This window comes from Chiloscyllium plagiosum, unplaced genomic scaffold, assembly GCF_037043375.1.
Source record: "Chiloscyllium plagiosum isolate Xiang-an unplaced genomic scaffold, Cpla_swu_hap1 HiC_scaffold_14, whole genome shotgun sequence".
Classification (NCBI taxonomy): domain Eukaryota; kingdom Metazoa; phylum Chordata; class Chondrichthyes; order Orectolobiformes; family Hemiscylliidae; genus Chiloscyllium; species Chiloscyllium plagiosum.
In genome coordinates this window covers 41,628,600-41,647,280 of record NW_028270152.1, presented here as the reverse complement: position 1 = coordinate 41,647,280, position 18,681 = coordinate 41,628,600, and the positions used below count along the sequence as shown (strand labels likewise).

Genomic DNA, 18,681 nt, shown 5'->3' with positions numbered 1-18,681 from the left:
GGGAAGGAAGTTCTGAGAAGCGAGGAATGGGAAGAATGTGGTCAAATCAAATCCACACTGTTGCCAATACGATATTTTGTGTGCAGCTCATCCAAGTCTGTACTTAGCATTCACTTGTGGGATGTAGGAATTGCTAGCTGGGCCAGCATTTATTACCTGTCCCTAGTTATAAAACCATAAGAAATAGGAACAGGAGTAGACTGTTCAGCCCCTTGAGTCTGCTCTGCCATTCAATAGGATCATGGCTGAATTAAAATTTCTCTCATCCACTTTCCTGCATTTTCCCCAGAATTCCCTGGCTGCTCAAGAATCATTCTATCTTAGCGTTAAATATTTACATGGACTCTGCCCCCTTTTGTCTCTAACCAAGTTTGTTCTGCTGCTACAGCTCTTCCAAAGATGCCCACTTTGAAGAAGTTCTCTACCTCCCTCAGACGTGCACTGAGAGTCCCTTTCTCACTGCCACAATGCGATTAGATTAGATTAGATTACAGTGTGGAAACAGGCCCTTCGGCCCAACAAGTCCACACCGACCCGCCGAAGCGAAACCCACCCATACCCCTACATTTACCCCTTACCTAACACTACGGGCAATTTAGTATGGCCAATTCACCTGACCCTGCACATCTTTGGACTGTGGGAGGAAACCGGAGCACCCGGAGGAAACCCACGCAGACATGGGGAGAACGTGCAAACTCCACACAGTCAGTCGCCTGAGGCGGGAATTGAACCCGGGTCTCTGGCGCTGTGAGGCAGCAGTGCTAACCACTGTGCCACCGTGCCGCCCAAAAGTGTGGGGTGAGAGTAGTCTGAATTGGGTTGTGAGTCTTGTTTGACTCATCTCACACATTGAACTCACATGGCTAGCCAGAAGCCCTTCCCATTCTGAGTAGAAGCTGCATCCACATCATCCAATTGTCTTGGAATTGCTTCTCCTGCTTTCTGCTACTGCCCAGACCAGATGCCTGGTGACTTCCTCACCTGAATCAGGTGATACCCTGCAAGGGTAGTGATTGGCTCTTGTCTCAGACCTTCCCCGAGGACATGAGGAGTGATAATACACTCAGCACGTGACCTCTAAAGTGAGCTTCACCCCACTGTGACCTCCTCAGCTCTCCAGATCTTTGACCACATGGTCAAACAAACCTGTCACCTATCCCTACTTCACCACCCTGCCCCTGCCACCCCCTTTTATCTGCAGCTGCTCCTACACCCACCCCCAACCCGAAAGAAGGGTTACACTCGAAATTTCAACGTCTCCACCTCCTGATGCTGCCTGGCTTGCTGTGGTCTTCCAGCCTCCTGCCTGTCTACTTTGGATTCCAGCATCTGCAGTTTTCTTGTCCCTCCCTCGCCCCACCCCACCCACCCCACCCAGCTGTCTGTGGCAAGGAGTTCCAAAGACACACAACCGTCTGAGAGAAGAAATTCCTCTTCTTCTCCACCTTAATTTGGTGGCCCTTTATTCTGATGGCTGCAGCTCTAACAACACTCAAGAAGTATCACCATCCAGGAGAAAGCAGCCCACTTAATTAGCACCACAAATATGCTCTCTGATCTTAGACTTCCCCATTAGGGGAAACATCTCAGCATTTACCCTTTCAAGTCTTTTAAGAATCCTCTGTCTCAATGAGATCAAATCTCATTCTTCTAAACTCCAGTTAGCAGAGTCCCAACTCGTTTAGCGCTTGTTCATAAAACAAGTCCTAGGGATCATCCTAGCAAATCTTCTCTGAACTTCCTCCAGTGAAATGATATCTTTCTCTCAAGGGATTCAAAACTACTTTCCGTTCTCACAGATGTGGTCTCATCAGTACCTTGTACCTTGAAGGTGATGGTGAGCTGCCTTCTTGAGACATTGCAATCCATTTGCTGTAGGTCGGCCTGCAATGCCCTTAGGTTGGGAATTCCAGGATTTTGACCTAGTGGCAGAAGAACCGTGAAATATTTCCAAGTCAGGATAGTGAGGGACTTGGAGGGGAACTTGCAGATGATGGTGTTCACATGTATCTGTTGCCCTTGTCCTTCGAGATGATACTAGTCATTGGTTTGGTGGGTGGTGTCTGAGGAGCTTTGGTGCATTTCTGCAGTACAGCATTTGGTAGTAGACACTGCTCCCACTGATGTTAATGGTGATGGGAATGAATGCATGTGGTGCTAATCAAGCGGGCTGTTTTGTCCTGGATGGTAACACTTGGAGTGTTAGAGCTGCACCCATCCAGGCACATGGGGAAAAAATCTGTCACAGTCCTGACTTGTGCCTGGTAGATATGGACAGGCTTTAATAGCAGAAAACTGAAGACTGCAATCTGCTGATGTCTTGAAAGTAATGGCAGAGAGATTAAAAGTAAACGATTTGAGTAAGGGCCACTGGTGGATGGGTGCACCATGGATGTTCATAGGTGGGGGATACATGAAAGAGGTGCCGTGAAATTGACCTACCTACCATCCACCTAACTATCTACCTACCTACTGTTTGTCTCTGAGGAAGAGATTTCCATGTACTAACAACTATTAAGAGACAATAATTCTCCTCATCTAGGTCTTTAAATTGAAATCTTTTATTCTTAAACTGAGTCCCCTAGTTCTAGTGCCCCAAAAAAGGCAACGTCCTCTCAATATAAGCCCCTCAGGATCTTCTAATTTTTGCTAAGATCACATCTTATTCTTATTTTCAAAATAAACTGTTCAACCTCACTTTATAAGATAAGCCCTTCATGCCAGCAATGAACATTCTCTCATCTGCCTCTAAAATAATTATACTTTTTCAGATAAAGGGCTGATGCCGTACACAGTACTCCCGATGTGATCTCACCAATACCCTGTACAGCTGCAGCAAAATCTTTCTCTAATTCCATATTACATTCCCTTTGTAATAATTGGCAACGTTTCATTTGCATTCCTAATCTTTCGCTGTTGCTGCATACTAATTAATTTGATTCATGTATCAAGACTTCCAGATCCCTCTGGACCACTGTGTTCTGCAATCTCTCTCTATTTAAAAGTCGACAGCTTCTCTATTTGTCCGTTTAAAATGGACAAGTTATATTTTCACAGATTACAGTCCATCTGGCAAAATGTTTCTCACTTGCTTAACCCATCTATAATCCTTTACTGCTTTACAGCCCCTTTATATCCCATTGACAACCTTTTCTACTTATTTTGATATCATCATCAAATTTAGCTACCACATATCCAATCCCTTCATCTACATCATTGATATAGATTGTAAATAGCCAAACCCCAATAACTGTTGTCTGTTGCACTCCATGAGTTAATTATGGATTGTGAAGTAGGAGGAGTAAGGTAAAATGTTTAAAAGACTGTCCTGTTTGGTCATTTGCTGGCATTGGTTTCCGTTACCAGGTTAACCTGGCAGGAGAAACTTCAGTCACTTTGCTTGCACTCATGCCTAAAACAGCAGTTGAGTTAATTGCACAAACGTCTGCATACTTAATGAAGAACCCACAAATATTGTCTGATAGGTGTCTGAAAAGTCCAAGGTGAAGTAAACATCTGTGGGAGGAGAGCAGGGCGTTAGTGGATGAGTTGATTGGCCTTCTCTAACTGTCCACTTAGTTTCTGCTGCTACACAGATTTTAAATGATTCCTACTACATTTTGTAATCTTTGTTGCAGTATACAGTCTGCAGGTCAAATTAAGAATGTTGGATTAAGCAAGTAAGTTTTGTAAAATACATTTTCATCACCAATTCACTGTTGTATGTTTATTTGTTTTATCTGAGAATTAGCTAAAATGAAATAAGACATTATAGAAACATGTTTTCAATTCCACAGCCTCCTTGTCGAAGATCTGCATAGATTTTGCAACTTTCCTTACATAATGAGTACAATGATCTGCATTAATGTGGTATTTTTGAATTCCCATCACCATTAACATCAGTGGAAGCAGTGTCTACTACCAAATGCTGTAATTGTTAAAGAACATATATTGATGTAGCTGTGATATGGCAATTCCCAGAACATTGTTAGCAGCCAATAAATTGAAAACACCTGAAGGTCTAGTCCAAAGTTACTTCTATCATCTATTTGCTAACATTTGAGCATGGACATTACGTTCCATGCCCCAGGCATGTCATTTCTTTCACAGATAATAGTGCCTTCAAAACCCATGGAGGAATGCCCTTCTAATGACATTGAATGTGATTGTCATTGTTCACTTTTTTGTTTTGTGCTTCTGATTTGCCAATAGTTTGATTGGTTTTGTGGTTTTAATCATATCACCATAAACTGATCTCTTCTTGTTCACATGAATGTTGTCTGAAAGTGCTGGAAGCACTCTATAGGTCTGGCAGTAGCTGTGAACAGAGAAACAAAGTCAACATTTAGAAACGATGGAAGGTCATGAACCTGAAATGTTAACTCTGTTTCTCTCTCCACTGATGCTGAGTATTTCCAGAATTTTATGTTTTCATTTCAGATTTCCGTCTTTTGCAGATGGTGCTCTTGTCCATGTCTATCACATTGTGGATCCTCTGCCTGGCCTTTTTTTTTGAAAATCTAAGACCTGGAATTTCAGTGCAGAATTGGGATCAAAACCCAAAGATAGTCTGTTTCCTGATGCCATGGTCAAGTGTGTAACTCTCTGCTATTTTTAAATGTTGTTGTCTCGATGGAATGTTTGATATCCAGTTAAAGAGCCAGGTCTCTGGTGGGATATGCCTCTACTTTGTCAAACTGCATTGATCAAAACGTCTCTGAACTTCTGGGAAATTGTCCACTTCGGTTTGAGTTTTATCCTGGAGTAATCCTCCAAATTCCTTTTATTTGGCTTTAGACTTTGACTGGCATAAGTGATAATCACTCTTTACAGCCATTCAACCTGTGACACCACTACTCTGAGGTCAACAATATTGATGTCATTTTCCAGTATAAAACAAAGTTGGAAGTCTAGGTAGCCAAGGATAGGTAATGAGACCAGCTTTAGCTTGAAGATGCAAGAGGAGTGTTCACAGGCTCAGGTCTGGCTCCCTCTAATGTTTGAAGTATCTCACCTCATGTATCCTTTCCCAAATGCTACCTCTGAATTTTTTGATTTTCTCAGCAAATCGTGGAAGGGGACACCCAATTGTTGTACATAGTCTTACACAAATCCCCTGTGGTAACCAGCTAGACCAAGGTAGGCATACAGTTCCCTTCTGTTTTAGGAAGGAGCCACTCCTTTGCATTCAGTGCCAATGCCCTTAATTGGAAGACTAATCACAGGAGGGAACCCTAACCCTGTCCATCTGGAAGGGGATGTGTCTGATGCTATGTCCATGTGCCAAGGCAAAGGCATCATTCTAACCCTAATTCCTATGACATTTGGACTAAGATTCATCTGAATATCACCAATACACATCTGAGTGAGATTCAAACCAGGTCCAGACTGGTTTCACCTTTGCATTTCTATTTCTTTGGGCAGCACAGTCGCTCAGTGGTTGCCACTACTGCTTCATAGGGTCAGGGATCTGGGTTCAATTCCACCCTCGAGCAAATGCCTATGTGGAGTTTGCACATTCTCCCCTTGCTTGCAAGGGTTTCCTCTGGATGTTCCAGTTTCCTCCCACAGCCCAAAGATGTGCAGGTTAGGTGGATTAACCATGTTAAATTGTCTTCTAGTGTTCATGAATGTAATAGGCTAGGCAGATGAGCCATGGGAAATGCAGGGTTACAGGGATAGGGTTCTGGGTGTGTCTCGGTAGCATGCTCTTCAGAGGGTCAGTATGGATTTGATGGACTGAATGGCCTGCTTCCACACTGTAGAGATTGTGTGAGTTATATTGAAAGGGGAGCTGAGACAGCTTCAGTTGATTTTTGTGGACATCACTAGACTAGCATTACCAGAAGGCCCAGCACCAGCTGTTGAAGGACTCCAAACAGGCATGGAAACTATTGTGGATCAGGGAAGGAGCTGGAGCCCACTCTTAGCTGGTTCACAGCAAGGAGAAACAGATAAAGCAATGCTTCCTTCTGACAATCTGAAGTGTCAAGTGTTAGTAATAGTCCATGATCAAAAGGGTACCAAATGACAGAAAAGGTAACTGCCCTGACGAGAGAGTAGTGTGATAATCCTGGGACAGCAGCTGTTGTTGAATTGTGAGAGGTTTACTTTGCCCAAAGTTGGGAAGTGATTTTGCACTAGCTTGGATCCCTGCTTGCCATGACCCCAGTGTTAATAGGACTGAGCATGTTCTTGCGCTCATGATGTCTCCACCAAGGTCACCAAAATGCCTCAACTATAGCCAGAGTGTTAGTGTGTGATTTATTTATCTGTTTGAATGTACCATGTCAAATTCACAGTGATCAGGATGGAATTTTGTGAGCAAGCTCCGACAGGAACTTTCAATGATATTGCCAAGAACCATACTACCGCCTATCATTCAGAGGGTAAGAGATTATGCAAATTACCCAACTGTACTCTGTATGACCATTTGTGTATTTCACCTCCTGAGAGAAAGCTAAAGTGGCCTGAGCACATTCTGGAGCTGATTATGCTGTAATAGCACTCCACACTCATCCACAGGCTATTCTCCTCACTATCTCTTCTTTAGACAAGACCCAGTAATTCCCGAGGATCATTTCCTTCATCTCACCACACCTTTTGATGGAGATAGTCCGGTCATGAGTGAATGGCCGAGCATCATGAAGTTAAACCAGGTCTTTGAGATAGTGTCCAATAGAACTGGGGGAGAAAAGTGCTGTAAAGAAAGACAGTGAATGAGCACAATATGAACAGGACTGACTATCCAATCAGCACAAGAGAATATCTCTAAAATTGGAATATTGGTCCAAATCCAGGATATATGGAATCCTGAATCCCAGAGAGTCTCCAAGCGCTGGATACAGATGGTCACACCTATGTTGTTGAGTCAAGAGCTGGAGGGCACCCTCAGCAAACAGATCATGGGGGCAGTTGCTTGAAGTTCTATGTTCTAAGTTGGGAGTCTGGAAGATGATGTGGACTCAAGCAGCTCTCTGAGATGCTTAGAAACCTGCTGTATCTGTGCGTGTTGACTTGAGTGAACTGGAGTTAGATAGCGATGAGGAAACCTGGAGTGATCCGTGAGTTGTGAATCCAGGAAGTGCACCCAGATTTGGGAGGTCTCTTGCTGCCCTGCAAAGTGGCTCAGGGAGGGCCTTCTGGGAGGCTGAAACTGTAGCAACAAGTACCAAGTACATGACTGGAACCCTAACTGACCTAATCCTTAATATGGGTAATCTGCCACAGAGTCTAGATCCCTTGGAAGATATCAGTCCAGGGATCAGACACTAAGAAGGTGTTCTTCACCTAATGTTGCATATTACTCTAGCACTTACCATTTGCCCTGACTGGTAATCCACAGGTGAATACTGCCTCTAATGCAGACTAAAAAATTCTAGTCACAGTTGGTATTAATTGAACTCACTGCTTGGCACATTGTCACCGTGTGCGTTGTGTAGTTGTCAGGACAGCAAGTTTCAAGCAGGGAACATTGAACTTACAGCAGTAGGTAGTGATAGTGATGAGGGGGCACTGAGCATAGGAGCTTCACTAGTATGTGGCAACACTGAGGAAGGGCAACTGGAAAGGTTGACTGGACTCTTTGATAGAAGGATGGCTAATGGGATGGGGAATAGTTTGACAAGAGACTCATTAGTCTACTGTAGCCCATAAACTTTCGTTGTACATATTGGAAGTATTTCCTTGTTTATACTTAATTTCCCTTGCTGCTTGTAATGACGATGCCGGTGGAATAAGAAACCCCTTTTCCCTTTTTGGGCCTTGTATGTTCAAATCTTGTGCCATGTTTTTACAGTCTTCTATACAAGGCTTGAAAGATGTTACTTGTGAAGCAGAGTAGTGTGAAGCTGTAAGTTCACAACCTCTTTGGGGGGTGTATTTGGCACACTATTGATTCTTGTGAAGTGGCTTTGAACTCTGGGATTGCCATATTTTGAAATCAATATGTGGTAAATAGGCTAAGTGAAGGGGTTCATTACTCGTGCATATGCTTACAATGTTTAAACAATTTACAAGATATCTGAGCTCTTAAAGTTGACTTATTTCTAATTTAAATCTCTCTGTGGTATTACATTTTAAATGAGAAAATTGATAACAGTTTTGTGTTTAAAAGGTTCTGAAAGCTATTGGGTTGCTTTGTTGAGAGAAAGCTCTTGGGCTAGTGAATTATCTACAGCTTTTCAGTGGAGATATTCAAACTTAAATCTCATATTGGATCTTCACTGTCTATTGTTTTTAGGCTATTTTGTGAAAGATGAATAAAGTCACTTTTGGCATTTTGTTTGAGGGAGTTGGAGAATTCAAAAGTCAACCCCACACAACCGTACTGTGTGAGTGGATTGTTATTTAAACAGGAGTCATTACCTATTAATTAGTTTACAGTTTTGACATCCATGTTACATTTATTACAGACTATAAATAACTGAATGTATTCAAGTTGTTGAGAAAGAAGATACCCCAAGTGAGTTTTGAGTTATTGGCTGTTATGGAATGATCATTAAACAATTTATTCCAGAACACACACAAAGTCAACAGATCTTGCATGCTATTTTTTCTCCCACTGGGGCACATTGTATTCAAGCAAGGTCACATCTGACTATTAATTAAAGCCTTCCAAACACAAATAAAAGTAAATAGAGATTGAAATTTAGTCCTATTTTCAGATATGTTTAATATAAACCAATTGTTTAACTATTGGAAACATAAGGTCTTATTGTATATTGTGGAAAGTATAAAACATACAGCAGAAATCAATCTTGGATGAGATCCCCTACAGTATGGAAATAGGCCTTTCGGCCCAACAAGTCCACACCGACCCTCTGAAGAGTAACCCACCCAGACCCATTCCCCTACATTTACCTAACTACGTATGACTAACATACCTAACACTATGGGCAATTTAGCATGGCCAATTCACCTGACCTGTACATCTCTTGGATTGTGGGAGGAAACCCACACAGGCACCGGGAGAATGTGCAAACTCCACTCAGACAAGGTGGGACTCAAACCCAGGTCCCTGACACTGTGAGGCAGCAGTGCTAACCACTGAGCCACCATGCTGCCCTTTCTTTAAGTATTGCAAATAACATGGTAATATTGCAATAGTTGCACACAGCAGAAGAATTTTATGCCATCTATTGCCAGATACATTTCCTATTTTCCATGGTGTACTTCCGATGACACTCAATCCCATTTATTAACAAGACCTTGTTTAGTTACTTTGTGAAACCTATTACGATTTCTTATTCCATTACCTATGTTAGTAGTAAGTTCCACATACTGATGACTCTTCGTTAGAGTAAAGAATGAGATTAATATAAATAATAATACAATAAATTTGTTTTACACTGTCTAGAATTGGTTTGAGCGTACTTTCAGAATTTGGGCAGCAGCATTAACTATAACAGCCCGAAGCTACTGCAGTATAAACCACATTCAACCACTATTATCCTAGAGCAAAAACTATTGACGTTATTAAAAGCATGGAGTACAAGCGACACTGAAATTTTTTCTTGAAATATAGTATAGAATATAACCCTAAGACATGTTTCATGAAAAAGGATAAACCTTTTCAATAAAATAATTTTGGTTTGTTTTTAAACTTATTTATTAGACATCGGCTTGGACCGCTAATCCCTCAATGCCCCTGAGAGGGTGTTGGACAATTTCAAAGTGCAACTAAGAGTCAACTATATCGCTATAGATCTGCTCATATGTAGGCTGGATCTGATAAAGACAATAGATTTCTTTTGTTCAAAGACACTAGTGAACGAGATGAGTTCTTGTGACAATCCACTCGTTTCATCATTGTTAATACTAGTTTTGTATTCGAAACTGAACCAAAAAACTGGATATTAATATCCCAGCTGCAGTGCTCAGGCTTGAACTTCTGCTTCCTGATTGTCAATCCAAGTTTCAGTATAACTAGTCCACTCACTATGCTACTTACATAGGGATAATTTTTAATGCTTTTATTTTGTTTCAATGCTGTAATTGGCAATGTTTTCAACCTCTTTATTACATCTGCTATATTCATTTTTAAAGAGATACTTTTATTTTCTGCAGACGCCTTTAGGCAGAATCATTCATTCATTCATTCATTTTGCTTTGTAACTCAGTCTTTTGCTTGAGGAAAACAGTATCATCGAATACCAAGTGATAGTTGTTTCAGTTCCATTAATTAACACACTTAAAGCTGGAAAATATGCGCAACATCCCAAAGTTTAATAAACGCTTGCCATCGGGGTCTTACAGAACTCTGTTATACGAGCTTTTTATCTCAAGGCCCAGAGTTCAAATTACACCAACAAAATGGAGATAATGAAACTTCTCGTTTTATTAGATTAGTTCTGGCAATTTTATTTTCTCCTTTGCACGGTTGATTATATAAAGCTGCTGTGAATTTGGTTCTTATTGATTCAGGAGTAGCAGCCTTGAAGAGCTAAAGGTGAAATACTGCGCTGAGTGGAAATATAATAATTTATAAAAATTTATTCATCCAGGGAATGTTGTGTCACTGGCTAGGCTAGCATTTATTACGCATCCCTAATTACCCAGAGGGCAGTTAACAGACAACCACATTGCTATGGGTCTGGAGTCATATCCAGAGCAGACAGGTAAGAATGACCGATTTCCTTCCCTACAGGACATTCGTGAACAAGTGGACATTTATGACCATCAACAATGGTTGTCATTAGACAAGCTTTTCATTCTGGATTTTTATTGAATTCAGATTTCACCATCTGCTACGTTGTGATTTAAACCCATAAGCCCAGAGCATATGAGCTTGGAGTCTGGACTACTAGTCTAATGGTCTTACCTCTATGGCACCATCTCTCCAAAAACTGTAAAAGCTAGGGAGATATTTTGTTTAAGCAAATTAAATTATGACAATTTATCAATGACATAAACCACGGCTGGCGAGGACTATTTTTCTCTGCCAGAGGGTGCAGAAGTGTCAAATGCATCACTGTTCACAGTTCAGCTTGATAGCATTGCCCTGCTGACAGGGATTGCTTGATGATTTATAATAAGAAAATTGAAACCTTTGGCAAAGAATCTTTAACAAAAAATGTGGTAATCCTGATTAAAATGTTCTGTAAATTTGTTAATATGAATTGCTTCAATTAATGCTATACACAAGCTCCAGCTTTAACTTATTGCCAGCTAGAAGTTTGGATGGATATTGGTGGTGGGATGAGCAACCAAGGGGCAAACATCACATTCACCAACGTGACGTTGTGGCCACTTTAATTTAGGACATCACTTAAAAATGCAGAGTGACCATCCTCATGGTCTAAGTTCTAATCAGATAGCCCACCAAATATTTGTCATTTCTAGGTTTAAGAGTATTTTAAACAATGGGTACACCTTTTTTTTAAAGCAAGATTGCATTCCTGTTTTGCAGCTCCAATACTGCTATGCAGCTTTGTTTTAATGGTGTGTGAGCAAATAGTATGTGCCAGCGAAAGAGAGAGCGAGAGATCAGTCATTCTTTACATTTGTCACGTTCCTATCTTTATTTTTTCTTGCTTCTCCCAGACCACTCAACGCATTCAGTATGTGCACAAACCCCACATGGTTCCACTGATCTTCTCAATAGCTAAATACTCATTGACACTCTCTCTTTCCTCCTGTAGAACATTACAGCACACAACATGAAAGAGAGAAATAAGACTAGAAAGGAACAGAACATCAGTGCCTTAAGCCAAACAGCACAGAGTTGTGAATGTCATTGATCTGGATGCTCTGATCATCAGGAAAGTGAGATTGGTAATGTATGTGAGCATGGTGTCAGAGTATTACTTGTAACCCCTTCATTTCCTTCAGCAAAGATACAGCAAGATTCACTTTTACCTGCCTTCAACAGCCATAGTAACATTTGGCATTTTATATATGGGTCCTTTACTGAAACAAATTATTATTCAGCTGGAAACCTCGCAAGAGAAACACCCTCTGGAGGATGAATCATTAAGCCTCTAGTCCATCTCTGGTAACATAATAAACACTGATACTCCATGTCAGTTAGATATAAGGTTAGGATGTTTGATTCACAAGTGACTTGATATGGGGAGGCTGTGGATATAAGTGACAGTAGAAGAAGGTTGTATGATGATGGTGAAGCTCTCTTCCGAGATCTGCTGAGGAGGAATCAGTTCTGAAATTCAGAGGTCCAGTCGGGCCAAGAAGAACTATAGAGGATATTGGATAACCTGCCTCAAATTTAGATAACATCATGACTAAGTATGGGGAAGACTGCCTCCAGCCTGATCTGTATACAAGACAGACTCACCAAAATGTTTGTCTTACTTGTTCATCATTTCCAGTTGTTATATCGATGGTCTGGAATCTACCATTGAGGGCAGTTTTCATTCCTGCAGATGGGTGCAAATCATGAGACTTTACACGACTGGCAGAATCATGTAGTTGTATCTTGGAATTAGGTACTTTGCAGCCTTCAGACTCAACATGGTTTAACAATTTTCGATTTCCTATTTTTTTTATTGGGTGACATCTGTTAGTTATAACTGTTTTCCTTTCCCATTCAGAACTCTACTACACCCACTGGTTTGTTTCTTTAATTGCCCTATACTATCCCCTTTTTACCTTGCACCATCATCCATCTTATCCTTTAATCTCTTCTGCTTTCCACCCTGCCACAGACATTTGCTATTACCCTCTCCTCATTCCCTGTCTCTGGAATTTCTTAAAGCCGGTGGCATCGCAATCTTTTCAACTGCTACACAAAGATCTTTGACCTTAATCTGGTCATCTCTCCATGGATATTGCCAAACATGTTGAGCATTTCTCGCATTTTCTGCTTTTCTTTAATTTCAGATTTAGAGGATCTGCAGTATTTTGGTTTTATATTAATTTGATACATGAGTAAGGAAGTAGACCATGTTGATTCTTGATGAAAAATAAATCTATTACTGTTCACTTCCAATTAGTTCAAATGTGGAATGCACTGTAAAAATTAAATTGCTTCCATCGATGGAAGTAGTGGAAAGGATTTATGACCTTTTATAATTGATATTTGCAATCTAGTGTATGTCTAATGATTGCTCAGTCTTTGATTGTACAAGGATAATGTTCTCGTTACCATCTACCAAGCATTGTGTAATGAATATCCTGGTTGTAGGTAAGGAGAAAGTGAGGACTGCAGATGCTGGAGATCAGAGTCAAAAAGTGTGGTGCTGGAAAAGCGCAGCTGGTCAGGCAGCATCCGAGGAGCAGGAGATTTGACATATCGAGCATAAGCTCTTCATCAGGAATGTTCTGATTCCTGACACATTCCTGATGAAGAGCTTGTGCTCAAAACGTTGACTCTCCTGTTCCTCAGATGGCAGCCTGACGGGCTGTGCTTTTCCAGCACCATACTGAAGGTAACCTTATTATTATCTCAAATCATGAATCATTTGCAACTTTTTGTTGGATAAATGGATATATCCCATTAAACAAATAATCAGTTCAAATACTACCAACTTATGTTGTTGAAAGCTCTACAGAAAGGAATTTTCAATGACAGATGTGCTCATATAAACAGCAAGTATCAAGTATAGAATTGTGGAGAATCTGTGGGCAATTTATCCAACATCAGTTAATGAACATTTCAGCACAAGGAAAATGCTTTTAATTTAATTGAAATAACAAACCAATATATTGAAAATAGAGACTAATAATGTAAGAATCATGTTAAAATTATCATTCATATAAAAATCCCAGGTCTGAACTTTGGACTATAACAAGGGTGTGTACATAACTATTTCTTCAGCAGTGCTAAATGTTAGTCAGACCATTGGCTTGTCAGTTTCATTTATCCTATTGTCGAGAGCTATCCTAAAAATTACATTTACACTGGGGCCCTAGAAAAAATAAATCACTACCAGGAACAGTGAATACTTGAATTGTGTATGTTCAAGCAGGGAGTTGGTTTCAACTTGGGCTTAAAAGTCCACAGACAAAAAAAATTCTCAGTACAGGTTATGATAGCACAGTGCAGTGTGAAACAAAATTTTTAAAAAACTACAGCAATTGCACTGTTGATTCTCCACACAGCATAAGATTATACGAGGAGACAAAAAATAATACTATTTGGAAAAGACAGGCAACACCAGAAAAATGACTACCAAATTCCTCAGTATGAATTAGAAGGCCACAAATGTCCTACCTGCAGTTGTACATCTTAAACAAAGAATAGTTTTTTTTTAGATTTAGTTGTTCCAGAAACAGATACACTAGCAGAGAACTATTGGAAATAAGGGGTTGTACAGAGTCAACATTTCAGGCCTAACTCAAGAGGACCAGAAAGATTCTGTTTACCATGGCAAATGCTACAAAATCAGTTTAATGTAAAAATAAACTTTAGAATTCACTATCTAGAACAATCTTACAATCAACAACCACAAGGATCAGTTGATAAGTTTTTTTTGGATGTTTTATATAAGGGCAAGGTTGATAATTTCTCAAGAGGCTGAGCTATCTGAATGGATAATGGAGCTTGTTCTTCAACACATGTTGAAATTTTCCAAAAGACTTTTTGTCTCCACACATCACACCCAACATCAATCAAAAGCCCATTGCACATAGTCTCTGTTTATTGTCACCTATCCAAATTTCTACCCCTGCTAATATATCATCCACTTTACCATAAGTTTTTAAATTTTCCAACATAACCTTTGTGGCAGCTTATCAAGTGTCTTGTGGCTTCCCTATATGACCAATACATATTACTCCTTCAATAAATTAGTCAAACAATTTCCCTTTGATGAAACCGGGCTGCATTTTCCTGAGCGAAGGACCAGGATGAAACTGTATGGCCAAATGGCATTGTTGCAGTTCAACAAACTGTGCTAGAAGTATGTTAAATAAACCTTTAAAATTTACAAAGGAATTGACTCCACACTACTTAAATCTGCTTTTTAACATTGTACAAGAAATACAACAAAGACTACTCCCTGCCTAATGCTCTGACCTTTGATTGACACAGAATAACGACCAGCCGGGGAAATGTTCTCAGGAGGTCACTGGTAAACAAGAGAGATTTTTTACTGGCTGGGCTTCCAAAAGATCGTGAGATGCCTGCAGCTTCAATTCAATTCATGAACCCCAAAAAGAATTGCATTAGGTTCAAGGATAATGGGATTTAATTGGCTCAATAATGAGTACAACTAATATCCTGCAACTAGTGTCTGTGAATCCTGCATTAGCACATTTGTCTTTAGACTAAATTGGGGGAGGTTTAGCTCCACAGGGAGACTGACACAGGGCCTCCCTTATGATTAAATGAGTCCAGCCATCATAATTCCTATTGTGATGGGCTGCATAGTGTGTGAGAAGATTACAAACTGTCTTGGGAAAGATGAAATTTAATGTGAAATATGATAATTTAAAATTCTTTAAACTTTAAAGGAACGTGACTATCTTTTAAAGCTATAGAGCTTTAAACTTTTTGTCAGACTGAATTATAATTTTCCCATTTCTATTGCCAAATGCAGAATCATGTCATTAAATATAGTAGCTCAAAATTACTTTAAACTGTGTCACCCCTGTCCTTAATTGCACCTGAAGACAGCCACAAGTCCTTCTCCAGGACTCTTCAAATTCAACCTGCAGTTGTTCTAAACCTTACAGCTTCAAAATTGCACATGCATGTGGGGAATCAAATGTTTCAGCAGCAGCTTTGTAGCTTTTTCTGTGTTAAAGATACTATATGAATGAAAGCTGTTGTTGTGTTCTCATGCTGTAAAGTCCAATTCATTCCGGCACTGATATGCTGTCTCATAAAGGCATCTTTAAATGTTCAAAGGCTGTCATGTTATGTACCTTATGGCAATATTTATTGTTATTAATATATTTTGTAGTTGCTAGATTTTTGCTTTTGATTGTTGGAGGCTGCCTAAACCCCTAAAGAGCAGTTTATAAAATTATGCGTTTGAGGCTGAGAAAAAGAATTACTGTTTTTATTGGGGCTTGACACTATTACAACACTGGGAGTTGTGAGCTCTAAGCAATGCTTTACTTTCTGTACTTACAGGTCCTAAATGAATAACAATGGGTGGATTGGATTTTTTTTGCCTTGCAGGGCACCTGTGTCAGCTTACTACAAAATCAATACTAGCTGCATCCTGTTTGCATTGTGGAGAAAAAGCAGTATCCCCATGTTAGGAGCTATTTTTAATATATTCAAATATAGGGCAGCAAGGTATTCACTTTATTCAGTAATGATGTTTTGAAGCAGCGTTGCTGCAGTATTGGATATTGATTTAAGACAAAGTGTTAAAACTTCAGCTTCTCTCAGCAACCAGAAAAAGGAAGCAGTGTGTGTGTCATGGAGAATCACAAACCCCAATAAACAGGAATTGGTAAAGTGCTTCCTAAATAAAACTACAAATGGGGGCCTTAATAATTTTCTTTATGATTCTGCCTATGCTTTCCTTCCTAGAGCACAAAAGACAGCTAACTGTGATCTTGATGGACCCAGATCAAAACACATTGGGTAGACTGCCTTTCCTCTACCTCATAGCCAGCAATGAGGTGGGTTGCAAGGAGGGACAGAAGACATACCTGTGTAAAAAGGCCGGAGGGTGCCAGGTCGAAACTGTGTCACCTTCCTGATTTGGAAAGTATAAGGACATTCATTGCATCTGGTGAACTATTGAGAAATGCAAGATCCACTTAAAAGACTCTTCTGTTGCCACTTGTATGTAACCATTATATATAGGGTGGTATCTCAAGACTGTGGGCAAGCTGACAGGTATGTCAGCAGCCTGATTGGGGATCCCTTCTACGCTGGGTAGTCTGTCCAACAGAGAGACCTGCCATTGGCATGGGCTGTACATGGATGAAGACTCTTACCCATCTGCCCTCAATATTTGCCTATTTCTCCACCCCAACCCTTCATTGACACATTCTTATCTTGTTTGAGTGAACCCACCTTACAAACCTCCACTCCAGGCTCCAGCCATGATCCTGAGACTATTACAATGCTAGCGTGACTACATTTCCCAGTGGCCTAATGGTACTGAGGAGCTGGTTATTTTTAATCAGCCAGCTGTTCTCGAAGATGGAACATCCACGCAGAAGCTGTCAAGCCCCTGACTTCAATCAGGCAAGTGCCTGACTGGTGGTCAGTTACTTTGAAGAGTTACAAGGTTGCCACTGCAGGGTCATCACTGATCCATGAGCCAGTGACTGAGCCTATTGCTATATGCGTTGATTCCATGTCCTGTATTCACTGACACACCATGAGTAATGTTACATTCTCACTCGTATATTTTAATAACACAAAAGTCATCAGTCTATCCGAATTTTACTTTCAAAGCAGCACTAATAATCATATGTTAGGCCTGGAGCCTTGATTTGTTATGTTTTGGGTCAAAAGAATTGTATCCTTAAGCTGCTCACTCTACGTTATTCTTGAGAACAAATGTCACCTGTGTAACAAACTATGCCCACAGATTATAGCAAACCATGATGTTCATGACACAAGTTATTTTGACAAAAATTTTAAACCAGGCATAGATATTAATCAAAAATGGAAAAATCAGGTACATGAGGGAAAATATGCTTGTGATGTCTATAAATAGTTCATTCAACTTAAATGTATAATAAAAAGAAACTTAATTCTGTTTTATATTTTCAAACCAATATAATTTCTTGTATATTTTAAAGTGGTTGTTGTTAAAAATAAAATAAAAAAACTCTCTTCTTTTCTTTGGCATGACATGATGGGGACTCAGTGGTTCGCACTGCAGCCAGGGTGTCAGGCACTGTCTGTGTGGAGTTTGCACATTCTCCCTGTGTCTGCGTGGGTTTCCTCCAAGTGCTCCGGCTTCCTCCCACAGTCCAAAGATGTGCAGGTTGTGTGTATTGGCCATTTTAAATTGCCCATTGTGACCGAGGATGTGCAGGTTAGGTGGATTAGCCATGGTAAATGCAGGGTTGCAAGGATAGGATAGAGGGACAGGTCTGAGTTGGATGCTCTTCAGAGGAACAGTGTGGATTCAATGTGCTGAATGGGCTACTTCCACACTGTAGGGATTCTATGATGCAAAATAAAAGAAGGGGTGAATTTTTAACATTAAGTGTAATAATCCAGAGTTATGGCCCATCAAAGGTGTGCTAGAATAATTAACGATACCAACTGCAGCGTCTGTGTTTTGGACAGAAACTCATAAATAAAAACTTGTGCGTTCTGATGTGTTTATAGTGTTTCTGCAGCAGATCCATAAATCAGACAAATGTGTCTGTCATATATATTTGCAGCCACTGTGCAACAGTCATATTGTTAAATTTAATGTAGTGTGGTAATATTTTATGCAGTTGTACCTCATTATAATTGCTTCACAGCAATATTTTTCACATTTTAAAAACTGATCAACAAACTTCATGAATATGAAATTTAGTATGTGTTTACGGTATGAAGTCTAAAATTTTGAATCACAGTCTATAAAGTGACTAAACAAGGATTGGCACTTCAACTATCTGGTTGTAACACTGCTGGAGTATTAAACGCTTAACGAGGGCACACAGCATTAAATACAAGTCTTGACAAACCTCAGACACTAGTTTGCCTATTACTTGAGTCTCAGTGAAAGAGAGAGAGAGAGAGAGAGAAAGCAAGATCTACTGCCAAAGGCTCAATAATCTTGTATTGAATCGACAGAAGAATAGCCT

The 18,681-nt window shown here is 40.1% G+C and overlaps 1 non-coding gene across 1 annotated transcript; it reads right to left on the bottom strand.

Annotated features, from left to right (window-relative positions):
• Positions 1-793: 793 nt before the first annotated feature.
• LOC148147958 (Nuclear RNase P) lies at positions 794-1,098 on the bottom strand. The gene has a single exon (XR_015759458.1).
• Positions 1,099-18,681: the final 17,583 nt, after the last annotated feature.